General features: G+C 40.8%; 1 protein-coding gene across 3 annotated transcripts in view; it reads left to right on the top strand.

Annotated features, from left to right (window-relative positions):
- Window positions 1–12,288, top strand: part of Akap6 (A-kinase anchoring protein 6) — a 387,996-nt gene that overhangs the window by 349,153 nt on the left and 26,555 nt on the right. The gene's annotated exons all lie outside the window — the stretch shown is intronic.

Raw genomic sequence — 12,288 nt, 5'->3', positions numbered from 1 at the left:
TGAGCCATCTCCCAATCCTCTGGGCTGTCTTACCTATCTCTATAGTAAAGGCAAGTTGCTTCTTGGAAGTGTGAGCTAATGGAGAGAGGTCATATAAATGACAGCCAGGTCTCTCCTGATGAGGTGATTTGGAACAATGAAGGTAGCAAGTAAGGATGTTAGTGATAAAAGTAGACTGAAAGTCACTCTCGGGAAAGGACAGAGGGATGGAGAGTGGACCACCCGGCCTCCGGGAGTACTTAGAGGAAAATATCTTGGTAGGTGAACTGAGGCGGGAAGACCTACCCACTGTGGGTGGCACCATTCTCTAGGCTGGTATCTTGGATGTCAAAAAAAAAAAGGGGGGCGGTGGATAAAGCAACCCGAGTGCTAGCTTGTTCTCTGTCCTCTCTGCTTCTTGACTTTGAACACAATTGGGATCAATCATCCACCTCAAGCTTCCACGGTCATTACTTCTGTGTGGTCATGGGCAGTACTCTCAAACCATGAGCCAAAATAAACCATTTCCACCTAAGTAGCTTTTGTCAGGTTTTATGGTAACAACAAGAAAACATGCTAATGTAGACAAGATCAAACAGGTAAAGCCCAGAGGTGAGACAGTACCTTCAGAGTAGTTGGAGGAAGAATGGAGACCCTTTCAAGGAGAATGACTCCCAGATTATTCTCAGAAACGGGCGGTTCAGGAGATGGGAAAGGTGGAGATGGAGGTGAAGGGGCAATGTGAGAAAATACCTGGAGCTTTCTTCACAGAGCAGGTGGCATTCCAGTAGGAAAGGAAATAGAGTTTCTAAATATCCCTAACAGAAGTGTTTGTCGTCAGCGTACCTGTTCTACTAGGATGTCAAGGGAAGGCCATCAACCAAACAGAACTTATATCCAATAGAAACCCAGATATACAAAGGAAAGAACATGGGGCTGCTCACTGTGAGTAAATGAGAAACGCTTTCCTATTGTTTCAATCTCTTTAAGTGTTAATGGACTGTTTAAATCAAGATAATAGCATTGCATGGTAGGATTTACAACACGGAGAGTCGCAAGTGCCAGGAAGCAGCTATGCCACAATGCTTTGTACTCTTTTCATTTTATGTGAGGTACTGGAGCATCCTTTCAGGGGGGGCTGTGATAAGATCAAGTATGTATGGGTGGCTGCAACACCTGAAAAATACAGCCAGGCAAAAAGCTAGAGTAAGATACAAAAGGAAATGAATAGGGTCATTCTTTTATATCGCCGTCTAAAGAAGAAAAAGAAAATAAGAAACAGACGTAATAAGGCTTTTAAGGACAGGATGAGATTTAATGTGGCTGCATCAATAGTCCCAGGGAATGAAATGGACTGAAAACTACTTAAAAGAATATAATTGTTAAATTGGGTAAATTAAAACCTACTATGTCTCTGTATAGAGGCAAGGAAAAGAGAGTATGGTACAGAAATTCCAACACCACACCTCAACAACTGATAGACCAGAAAGTAAGTATGAACATAAGAAGACATGAATGTTATCGTGAAACAACGTGACCTAATTGACATCTAAAACACTCCAGCCAAGTCCTATCAGCAAGAAAAGAGGTCCAGACAAAAGCTATCCCCTTTGTCCCTGTGGGAAGTTGATTGCTGCAACTGTGGGAAATGATATGGAAGTTCTTGAAGGGTTTGAAAATAGAATTACTGTACAACCCCACAGCCTCTGTTCTGGGTATGTGCCATCTCCTCACTAAGGTACCTGTATCCCTGCATTCTTCACAACATTATCCCCCAGAGCTAAGACATGGACACGGAGATCATGACTGGTGGATGAATAAAAAAGCAATTGTAATGTGTATAGTCATCCTTTATATGGAGATTCAGACATTTGCCACAGCATAGAGTAACCTAGAGGACATCATATGGCATTAAATAAGTGGACACCAGAAGAAAAATGCTGGACAATAGTATTCGTATGTGGAATCTTAAAAGTAGCAACAGAACAAACAAATCTAAAGAGACAGTGGACTGGTGATTGCAGGGGCAGGATACAGGGACAGTGGAAAGAGGTCCATCAAAGAACACAAAGCTTCAATTATGGCAGACTGAATAATCTAGAGATATAATATATAAAAGCAAAAATATAGTTAACGATATTGCCTTGCAAACAAGAAATGTGTTAAGAGAGGAGGCTTTAGGCATTCTTACCACACACATGCACAAAAGAGGCTCTGAGATTATGGATATGCTAATTTTATTCAGTGCACTATTTGCATATCAAAGCATGGTGATAATCTTATATATACAACAAAAATGGGTAAGCCTGTCATCCAATAGCAACAAAGATGACATTATTTTTAAGTGTATACAGGACATACATCAAAACTCTCTTCTGAATCACAAAAAGTTTTTTGAAAAGAATTTATATTATACAAAGCACAGCCAAGGCTCCCTAGAATAGTGTAATCACGTTCACTTAACGAAAAGTGCGCTCTTTGTCTAGCGTAGGATTCTAGTGTAGAGACACTGTATAGAAATGTCCTCAGACAGTCTTCAGAGAAATACAGAGTAACGCGCTTAAAGTTTCTACCATAGTCTTGCTCCTTGCTTAGATCTTTGTGAACAACCTCCTCCTCAGTTGCCTGATCCAGTATGACACCTATTTGGAGATAGCGGGTCAATAAAGATAGAAACAAAGCCAGAATTTGTCTCCAACTTTGAGATATCTGGGGCTGTAATTTCAGAAAGGAGAGCTGGAGAAGACCCAGGTATCGTTTAAGACCGGTTCAACAGTACACTGCATCCGCGTGCTCACTCCTCACTTCCAGACGAACTCCAAGCTTTTTGAGGCGAATATTTGGGACTTGTTTGTGACCATTGAGGATAAAGTGGCCTTGAATGACACAGCACAGACCGAGTAAGCAACCCCATAGGCAGGCAGATCTTCCCTCAAATGTCAGTAGGGTTCCCTCTGGGAAACACTTGATTCTGTCAAGAGTTACTACTCCTATTGTCATGTACACTCTGAGGACAGATCTCTTCAAATATGCATCTGAAAGACATTCAATACAGCTTTGCCTATCCTTGCTAAGAGGCCCAAAGCATTATCTACAGTGCAAAACAACTTTGTCTATAGGAGAGGCGATGAATTAGGGCGGGGGGGGGGGGGGGGGGCGACACAGGAGATGCAGGAAGGAGGGAGAAGAAGGGAAGAAAATGATGTAGATACAATGTATTTGTGAAATGAAGTCTCAGAAACTAAAATCAACTAAATATGAGAGAGAGAGAGAGAGAGAGAGAGAGAGAGAGAGAGAGAGAGAGAGAGAGAGAGAGAGACTTGTCATGGTAGCACAGGTCTATCATCCCAGCATTCCAGAGGCGAAGATGGGAGAACTGTAGTCCGAGCTATATAGTGCACTCCAGGCTAGCGTGCTACTTGGTGAGATCTTGTCTGAAAATAAACAAAAAAGTAAAAGTATTGGAAAGAGTGAAGAAATTCATCTTTTGTATCTGTTTTCCCATCAGTCTTAATTTCTTATGAGGCCTCTGTTTTATTAGGCACAGTCATTGTCTGGTAACATTAATCATTCCCGCTTTTTAAACGCAGAATGAAGCTAGATTCCTTTGAAATGCCTTGTTTAAAGCAAGTGTACCTTTGAATTCTCGGTGCATTGAGGGTCTGAGGTTTTATCCCCACACCCATTTTTCCTCCTTCTGCTCTGATCCTGAAGAGCTCTCCTGAGAACAGAACTTTGTGTCCGGAAAAACCATACACATTTAATGGCCTTGAAAGTATACACCACATCTAGCCACATAATTGAAAATAATAAGGCCACAATAAATGGGATGGCCCCAGGGTAAAACACCCAAGGGATTCAGCTGGTGTCACATTGCATCAATGTCCATGCATCATGGTAATTGAGGTAACATAACCAATTACCACATTTTAATTAGAGTTCTAAGGACTTGAGAAAAATTGCAATGGTGAGCCAGCTCACTTTCAAAAAAGAAAAAGAGAGAATGGGATAAAAGGGAAGGGACCTGACACGCCGCCTTGCTCAGGCTGTGCAACAAGGGGGCGTTATATAAAGCCTCCCCTTCCCCCCCTTTTCTTTCTTTCTCTCTGGGTACCTTCTCACTTTCTCCATATTGCTATTGGTGGTACATTTTGAAAACTAAGAACCTTTAGTTTTCTGTTGTTGTATTTGACTTAAGTAATAGTATCCTCACCCTGATCTAACTAATGGTTTTACAACTTTCTGACTGAAGCCATTCTTTAGAAGGTAATCTCAGACTATAATTTCATGTCCTATCTAGGTGTTTCTCACACTGTAGCCTGAAGAGTCATCCTAGGTGTTTAAATCGATATCTAAACATAGTGGCATATTAATAACACATTTCTCGGGCTCTGGTCTTTAAACAAAAATAGACTTAGACTCCACCCCCCATGAACAAAAATGAAATGCAGAAAGAATTACTGCATTTAGAAAATAAATTTGACTTGTGGCAATTATTTTTATAAGGCTAGAGTTTAAGTGAGAAACCTCCTGTAAAATTTTTACCGCTGCTACATAATCAAGTAATTATGTAATTACTTGTACTAATTACTTACAAGAGAGATGGTTGTTAAAAAAATTCTTATACATGTCAAAACCAGCTTCCTTCTCTAGAATATTTCTAGTCAAGCTCCCAATATCAAAAAGTTCTTTCAATAGCAATACCTGATAGTTTCATTTTACAAATCTCCCACTCTTCTCTCCAAAGATATGACATTGCATCATATAGCTATCTATATACCCCCTCTCCTGTTTCTCCTTACGATCAGAGAGAGGTGGTGAGGAGGGAGGGAGGGAGGAGCAGGAAGAGAAGAATAGAAGAAGAGGAGCAAGAATAGGAAAAGGAAAGAAAGAAAGAAAATTTAAATTATAATTGAATGTTAAATATAAGATATTAATCTGAGGAATTTTCAGTAGAAGAGTGAATTTCTCAAGTGAAGGGGGTGGTGTCACGTGAGCATCGCAAACAAACGCCCTGATTAAGAGCTTGGCCATTAGTTGTGTCTCTGTGGCTAATTACTTTTCTTTATACACCTCCGTGTCTTCATTTGGGAGACAGGAAAGACTTTCCCTGGCAGTCATTAAAGCCTTCTGCCAGTGCCGTCGTTACAGCTGCTAGAACCACCATCGGCACGTTACTCTTGTGGTTTAGCAAACCTTGGCCTCTAAGACCAGAAGGGCCGGAACGCCTGCCTCCAACGTCCCCTCCCTTTGTAGGTCCAAAATTTGAAGACTGAGTGTTGTAGTTGCCCAAACAATTCTAGCTCCCACCACCTCCACAACTGCTTCTGTCATCACTGAATCCATTATAGGCATCCCCACTACCACCAAACCTACCACAACCACCACAGCTGCCACCAAAGCCACCATGACCGCTGAAGCCTCTTCCATGACGATAATCGTCATTACCACCCAAACCATCTCCAAATCATCACCAAAATGATCGAAAGGATCATTTTGACCTCTTTGGCTGGATGAGGCACTAGCCATCTCTTGCTTCCACGGGGTTTTTCTTCACAGCTGTGACGATTCGCAGTATATTTCTGGGTGATGACCTCATCTGTGGAGTCCTGGTTGTCCAAGTCATGGTTTAAACCACTTTGATGTTCCCATACTGTAAAAAATCATCTCATGGATGTTCTTCCTGTCTTCCTTACTGCCAGCAATGCTTTATCAGTTAACTGGGCGCCTGGCTTTTGAGACCTTTCTCTCGACCCAGCTCTCTTTGGCTCCACAACTCTTCCAGCCACCATGTGTGGCCTCACATCGATGGCTTCACCCAGCTCTTCCACAGTGATATAAGTGAAAATCCAAAGCTTCTGGAGCATTTGGTCTTCAGCTGTCTTATCAGCACACAGTTGGTGAGAGGTTCCCATGGCTCAAAATGGCTCCTGAGACTCACCTGTCTGTCGTGTGGAAACTCTGCTCTCCGTTGAAGAGTTTATGAAGCTGTTTGAGCAGCTTAGAAGACTCTCTCTGCCTTAGACATGACTGAAGGCAGATGAGAGGCGCCAGCAATGCTTCCCCTGACACACCAGTGGGCAGAGAGGAGAAAGTCAGTGAGCATATTCACAAGCCTTCCTCACGAGTCTGTCTGTGGCACACTCCCTGGAAGAGCAGAGTTAATATTTGTGCTTAGTAAGCACGCCGACAGATGACAGGGACCCAAGCAGGAAGCCTCTTCTGTTTCTTTCCACAGAGGACTTTTAATTTTTTTTCTTTCATTAGTATTTATCAGTAGCACAGAATGATGGGTCTATTGTGATATTTTCATACATTTGTATGATATAACTCGATTGCATCATTGCCTTTTCTTGTCCCCCTGCTTACTCTGTTCTTCTTTTTGCTCTTCCCAAACACCCCCGCTTATTTTCAGAACTGGACCTTTTGGGGTCGAGATTGCACACACGAGAGAGATTGTGTGCTGTTTGTCTTTGAGTATGGCTCATTTTTTTTTGGCCATGGTGATCTCTAGATCATGCCATTTTTCCTCAGATAATATGATTTTATTCGTTGTGAAGGAATACTTCCCATTGTGATTATTTTGCACATTTTCCTTATCTACATGATCACTTTCTCTTGGTGATTTGGTTAGGATTTTAAAATTATTATTATCTAATCTCACTGATCCTTTTGCTATCTCCAGTCTATTTATGAACCCAGTAAGGATTTTCTTCACTTATTTTGCATTTTTAAAGTTTTTATTTCTAGCATTTGATTTTGTTTTATTAGTGGTTCTGTCTTTTCTTACATTCCCCATATATGCATGCTATTGACTTTTCCATTTGAGGCTTTAGCACATTAATACGTTGTTTATTTAATACATAGTTATTTCAGACTTTCTGGTGATTCTAAAATCCATGTCCTATTGAGACTATTTCTGATGCTTCTATCTCCAGAGGTTACCCCTGGTCCCTAAGCATGCCTTATATATTTTGTTGTTGTTGTTGAAAGATGGACATGGTTACCAGGTAATAGAAACTGAGTTAGTGAACTCTCCATGTGAGGTTTATGTTAATCTAGCCAGGAGCTGAGCTGAATCTCATAGCTCAAGCCGGAAGTCTTTTGTGCTGAGCTTTAAAGTCCTCTCTGCTCTTGCTTTTGTCTCTCCTCGTATCTTCAGGATTTCTTAGGAATCTTCCTCAAACATCTTTTATCACTTGCAGCCCTAGTCCACGGTTGCACTGGAGCCCTGTGCTGTGGTGATAACTGATGAGGGCGCGGATGCTTTGGATGCATTCTCCATCGCTGACTGAAGTTTCTACGTGTGCTGTGTCTGTGTCCTGTGAGCTTCCCCATTGTCTCTGAGTTTGTCCACCTGTTCAGTTCAGACAGGAAGATTAGAATCACCAATGGTCGTCTAGATTCCATTCCATATTAGCATGCTTATCTCCATGTTCTCCTCCAGTCTACTGAGCGCAAGTGCGTCTGACCTAAAGGGTTGAAATGGTGTTGGAATATGTCATTCCCCTCATTAAGGATATGTTGTAATTCCATTATTCTTAAAAACCAAAGGCCATAACCTCCCAAGCCTCTACTGTTGGATCTCCACTGTAACTGAAGAAACAGTTTGGACTATTTTGTATGTCTGTCTGTCTGTGTATCTATCTATCTATCATCTATCTATCTATCTATCTATCTATCTATCTATCTATCTATCTATCTATCTAGACAAAATAGTCCAAAATGTTTAAGTTTTATTTCTGGAATTTAATTTTAGTTTATTGGTGGTTCTCTGTGTGTGTGTGTTGTATTATATATGTGTGTATAATATATGTACATATATATATATAATCAAACAAGTTATAAATCAGTAAATAAAATAGTCAACTGTAATGAACATTCAACCTAACTAGCCAGGAAAGACATGAAGAGTAATGTTGTCAGTCTCCTCAAAAGTCTTTATCTTTTTAAAATTTATCCACAGATAATCTGAGCTATTCGTATGATGATATCCTTATGTCATCTATAAATCTGACCCCAACATGGAAGTAATATGACACTCCAAAAGCATATGATTCTAGTAGAGTTTTAAGAATATCTAAAGTGATTAAAACTCACATTATTCATAAATATTTTGCAGCCTAGAACGTTTGATACAGTGCAGAGCAAGATGTGTGTATAATGCTGTCATGCCTCGCTCGTGTGTCACAGTTCTGATTTTAATGTGATCAATGTGTCCCGGTTTAAGTTCGATGTTTCCTGGGCTTATGTCAAATATTTTATATTTTATTTCTTCCCTATAGTTTTCTAGATTTAGAGGAATTCTTGTATTATAATACATCATCTTATAAAAGAATAGTTTTTCTAAAGTTCCCTGCCTAGCCCCTTCACCCCCCAGTTTCCCTCGGAATCTCTGGTCCACATTGATCTTCCTCCTTTCTCTCTTCACCCTGCTCTGTTCTGCTTTCAAGTCCAGTTGCTCTTTGTGTCTTCTTCCTCTCTCTAGGCAATCACACTCCACCCCTAGCTCCAGGAACTCCAGACACACAAAGTCAGGACTGCAGCTCTCCGGAGAGCTCCCCAAGGCACTTCAAACTCTGTTCAAAAGAAAAGTCTTAATCTTTCCCGACAAACTGATCTTCTGCAGCCGTGTGGACTGCAAGGAAACTGTGTCAGCTCTTCAGTCGTGTCAAGGCAAAGAACAAGGTCTCCTTCGCTCTTCAGCCGGTCTGTCCCTTGCATCCAGTTCATCATCTTGGCTAGTGGATTTTATTGTATAAAGGGTCCTTTCCTCTAGGCACTAATGCCATCTTAGTCCAGGCTGACAGAGTCTTTGGCCAATGACTAGTTTGCATAGGCTATGTGAGCTATGACTGGTTTGCAAAGCCAGCCTTCGGCATACGTGAGCTGTACGTGTTCTTCGAAGTCCCTCTGCCACGGCCTTTCTCGTATCTTCTAATATCTCCTCTCCACTCTAAAGCCTATGGAGTCTTTTTAAAGTATTATTTTTAAGCCCCCTTTATGTTTGTCTGGGTTTATAGAGGTCTCTGCTCTCCCTAGAGGCCAGACCCTCTGTTTGCTGCCAAACCCGTCAAAGGCAGACTTCTTCCTCTTACCACCAAGCCTGTTTCTTCTGCCTTCAGGATCCATCCAGCCCTTGGCTCCCTCCCAGAAAACTCTTAGAATTCTCTCAAAATTGACTAAAATTTTATTTTTCAGAAATATTTTCCTCACCTCTGAGAATAAACTGAATCTCTGAGATTAAGTTATATATATATCATAGATTATAATCTGTTATATCATAGATTATATCGTAGATTATAATCTGACCCACTAGCTGCAAACCATATATTTTTGTACTTTATACCAGGTGATCAATGAATTTGTTGAATATATAAACATATTTTTTCAATGTATGTTCATGGTATAAATGACTGGAGTTGTCTAAAACTTAGTAATACTTGCCTTAGGGTATTACTTATTTTCATTTTTTTTCCCAATCTGCCACTTAGTTCTTATTGGATTACCTCTTCACCTTCTGAGATATTCATGTTTTAACCAACCAAAGAAGCCTCTTATTTCTTTGTGCAGAACTCTTGTCTTGTGTTTTGAGTTGGCTAGCCATGAACTAAGATATTAAAGACTTTATTAGGGCAAGCATCCTCCAGAGAACACAGACTTCTGCAGTAGCCAATCACTTTCTTGTTTCCTGCCCCAAAAGCGAGTCTGTGTTAGCATTTTCTCCATGTTATGACTAGAAAAGGGACATGAAGCACTGGTCTAGAAATAACAGTCAGGGAGCATTAGTGCCAATCTGTTGATCATGAAGTCACATTTGCATTCTGATTTGAGAGAAAACATTTAAGTGGAAATGCCAAGAGTGTCAAATAATTGTCTCCTCTTGCTGCAGGAAGATCAGACCCACTCCAACTTTGTTTTCCATTTAGGTCTAATAGTTAGGTCTGTTGCTTCCCCTGAATTATGTTTACAATTTTTAAACACATTTATGACTGAGTTTACTGAATGTCAAATAAGAATATTATGTTTAAGTCATGGGAGATTGGAATTAAGATATCAAAATTGAAAAGGCAACTTTTGTGTATAAAAGGAAGTACATAAAACATTATAGATATCAGCCCATAGGCTCAAGATGCCAACGCTAAAGCTATTTTAGAACACATAAAACATATTCTTTCCATAGCCATAATGTTGCCAGTTTATTATTGTTGTCTTGCAAATACACATTGTATTCTGAATATTTAATCCATTTGCATGCATAGCTTTTGTTGATTCCACTGGGTTATGGGTTAGAAGGGAATGAAAGGACCAATAATGAAGAAATACCCTGTGCGTGCCTGCTGTATGGTTCCAACTCTGGGATTCTTGCCTGCAGAAAAGCACAGCACCACTCTCAATGAACTTCCAAGCCATATACACTGACAGTAAGACAATATTGACACAGATGAGACAATAATTGCTCCAAATTGTGTTTGGGATGGAAATGGCAGCATCTGTTACAAAAGTAACTACAGGACCGTGAGATGCTTCCTGCATGTTTAGTGTCTGGGCAGCACACTGTTAGGTCAACGCGTGTTTCTTAAAGAAATAAGCGACTGATCGGGTATATAACTCTACCTTTGATGTAAGAAGCAAAGGAGAGAGAAACCTCTGAGGACTCAGTGATTTTGAAAGTATTCTTACAAGAATGTATGACAGAATTTTGACATTTTTAGAAGAAGAAAATAGGAGCCACACCCATCCATCCATTCCTTCACTTCAAAATGCTGATGAGTGTCTACTAAGAGCAAAGGTGGAGTGTGCCACAAAGAGCAGGGACTGTGAACGTGCCACAAGGAGCAGGGACTGTGAACGTGTCACAAAGAGCAGGGACTGTGAACGTGTCACAAGGAGCAGGGACTGTGAAGGCAGCAATTGTTGTAGTAAATATCAGGTCCACAGGAATGCTGCAGATTGAGTGTCATTATATGCAATTAGATTATGGGAAACCCTAAAAACCACAATAATGTAGAGTAAAAATTTTCCTGTTGTCCAAGATTTCTGTCCTGTCCGGTTCCCACAGTCATTAAGTCCCAAAGAAATCCCACAGAGGTCTACAGTAGTTATAAACTGATTGGTCTAGTAACTCAGGCTTCTTATTAACTCTTATAACTTAGCCCATTATCCTTATCTATCTTAGTGACGTAGCTTGGTACCTTATTTGGTGAGGCAGTCACATCTTGTTTCTTCTGTGCCTGGGTCACAACTGAAGAATGCAGAATCCTCTTCCCAGAATTCTCCTGTTCTCATTGCCCCGCCTCTACTTCCTGCATGGTTGTCCCATCTATACTTCCTGCCTGGCTACTGACCAATCGACATTTTATTAAACAAGTACAAGAAACAAATGTTTACAGGGTCGAACCATTGTCCCACAGCATTATCCACTGAAAGTTGATTGTGTGTGTTTCCAGGTATGTGAATAAGGGTGGCTTGGTTTCATGAATGAAGCAACACAATGCAAGGATTTATTTTAGGAGGCTCGGTTTGGAAGGGCTACGTGGGATTAAACCAAAGATATCATTGTCTGCACTTTCTTTTAAAGTTTTAAGATGGGGTTTTCATAAATTTCCACAAGAGCGGTTAATGGCCTTTGAAGCCAGAAATCTCTTTTGCACATCTGTATTAGTCAGGTTTTGTTTTGTGGCTCTGACGAAACACTGAGAGAATCAAAGGAGGAAAAGATTAATTTGGATCATGGTTTCAGAGGTGTGGCTCATGTTTAGTCAACTTCATTGTTTCTGGGTTTTCAGCAAAGCAAAGACCTAGTGACAGAAGAGTGTGTTAGGGCGAAACTGCTTGCCTCATGTTAGCCAGGATAGAGAAAGAACAGGGGAGGGCCAGAGACCTAGCCCCCAAGGGTGTATCACCAAGGAGTCCCTCCCATCGACTAAGGCTCACCTCCCAAGAACCATTGAGTTCTGCACCCATCACTGTCAGAGACCAGAGGCCTCATGATGAAATGGCTTCCTAGTGTCCCCCCTCTGAATTCACGTCTGCCTTGAGGATCAGCCGTTCAACAGACAGTCATGACAGGATTTCACTTGCTTTCCATGCTGTGGTGGAGCTCCAGTTTTTGAGTTTGGAATTATGGAAATAAAGGGGTTTTCATTGGCCTAGTCAAAGGAATTTTTCAGTCGTTACTAAAAGGAAGGGCTCTTTGATTCACTTGGTGAAGTATTTCCAACTCCCTTGTCCTGTATTTTAAAGACCGTTCTACAATAAAGTCTGATGATATTTATCTGATTAGATGCATCTGTGGGCCTATTTCTC

The sequence above is a fragment of the Microtus ochrogaster genome, chromosome 1, assembly GCF_000317375.1.
Source record: "Microtus ochrogaster isolate Prairie Vole_2 chromosome 1, MicOch1.0, whole genome shotgun sequence".
Classification (NCBI taxonomy): Eukaryota; Metazoa; Chordata; class Mammalia; order Rodentia; family Cricetidae; genus Microtus; species Microtus ochrogaster.
This window is presented reverse-complemented; position numbering and strand designations above follow the sequence as displayed.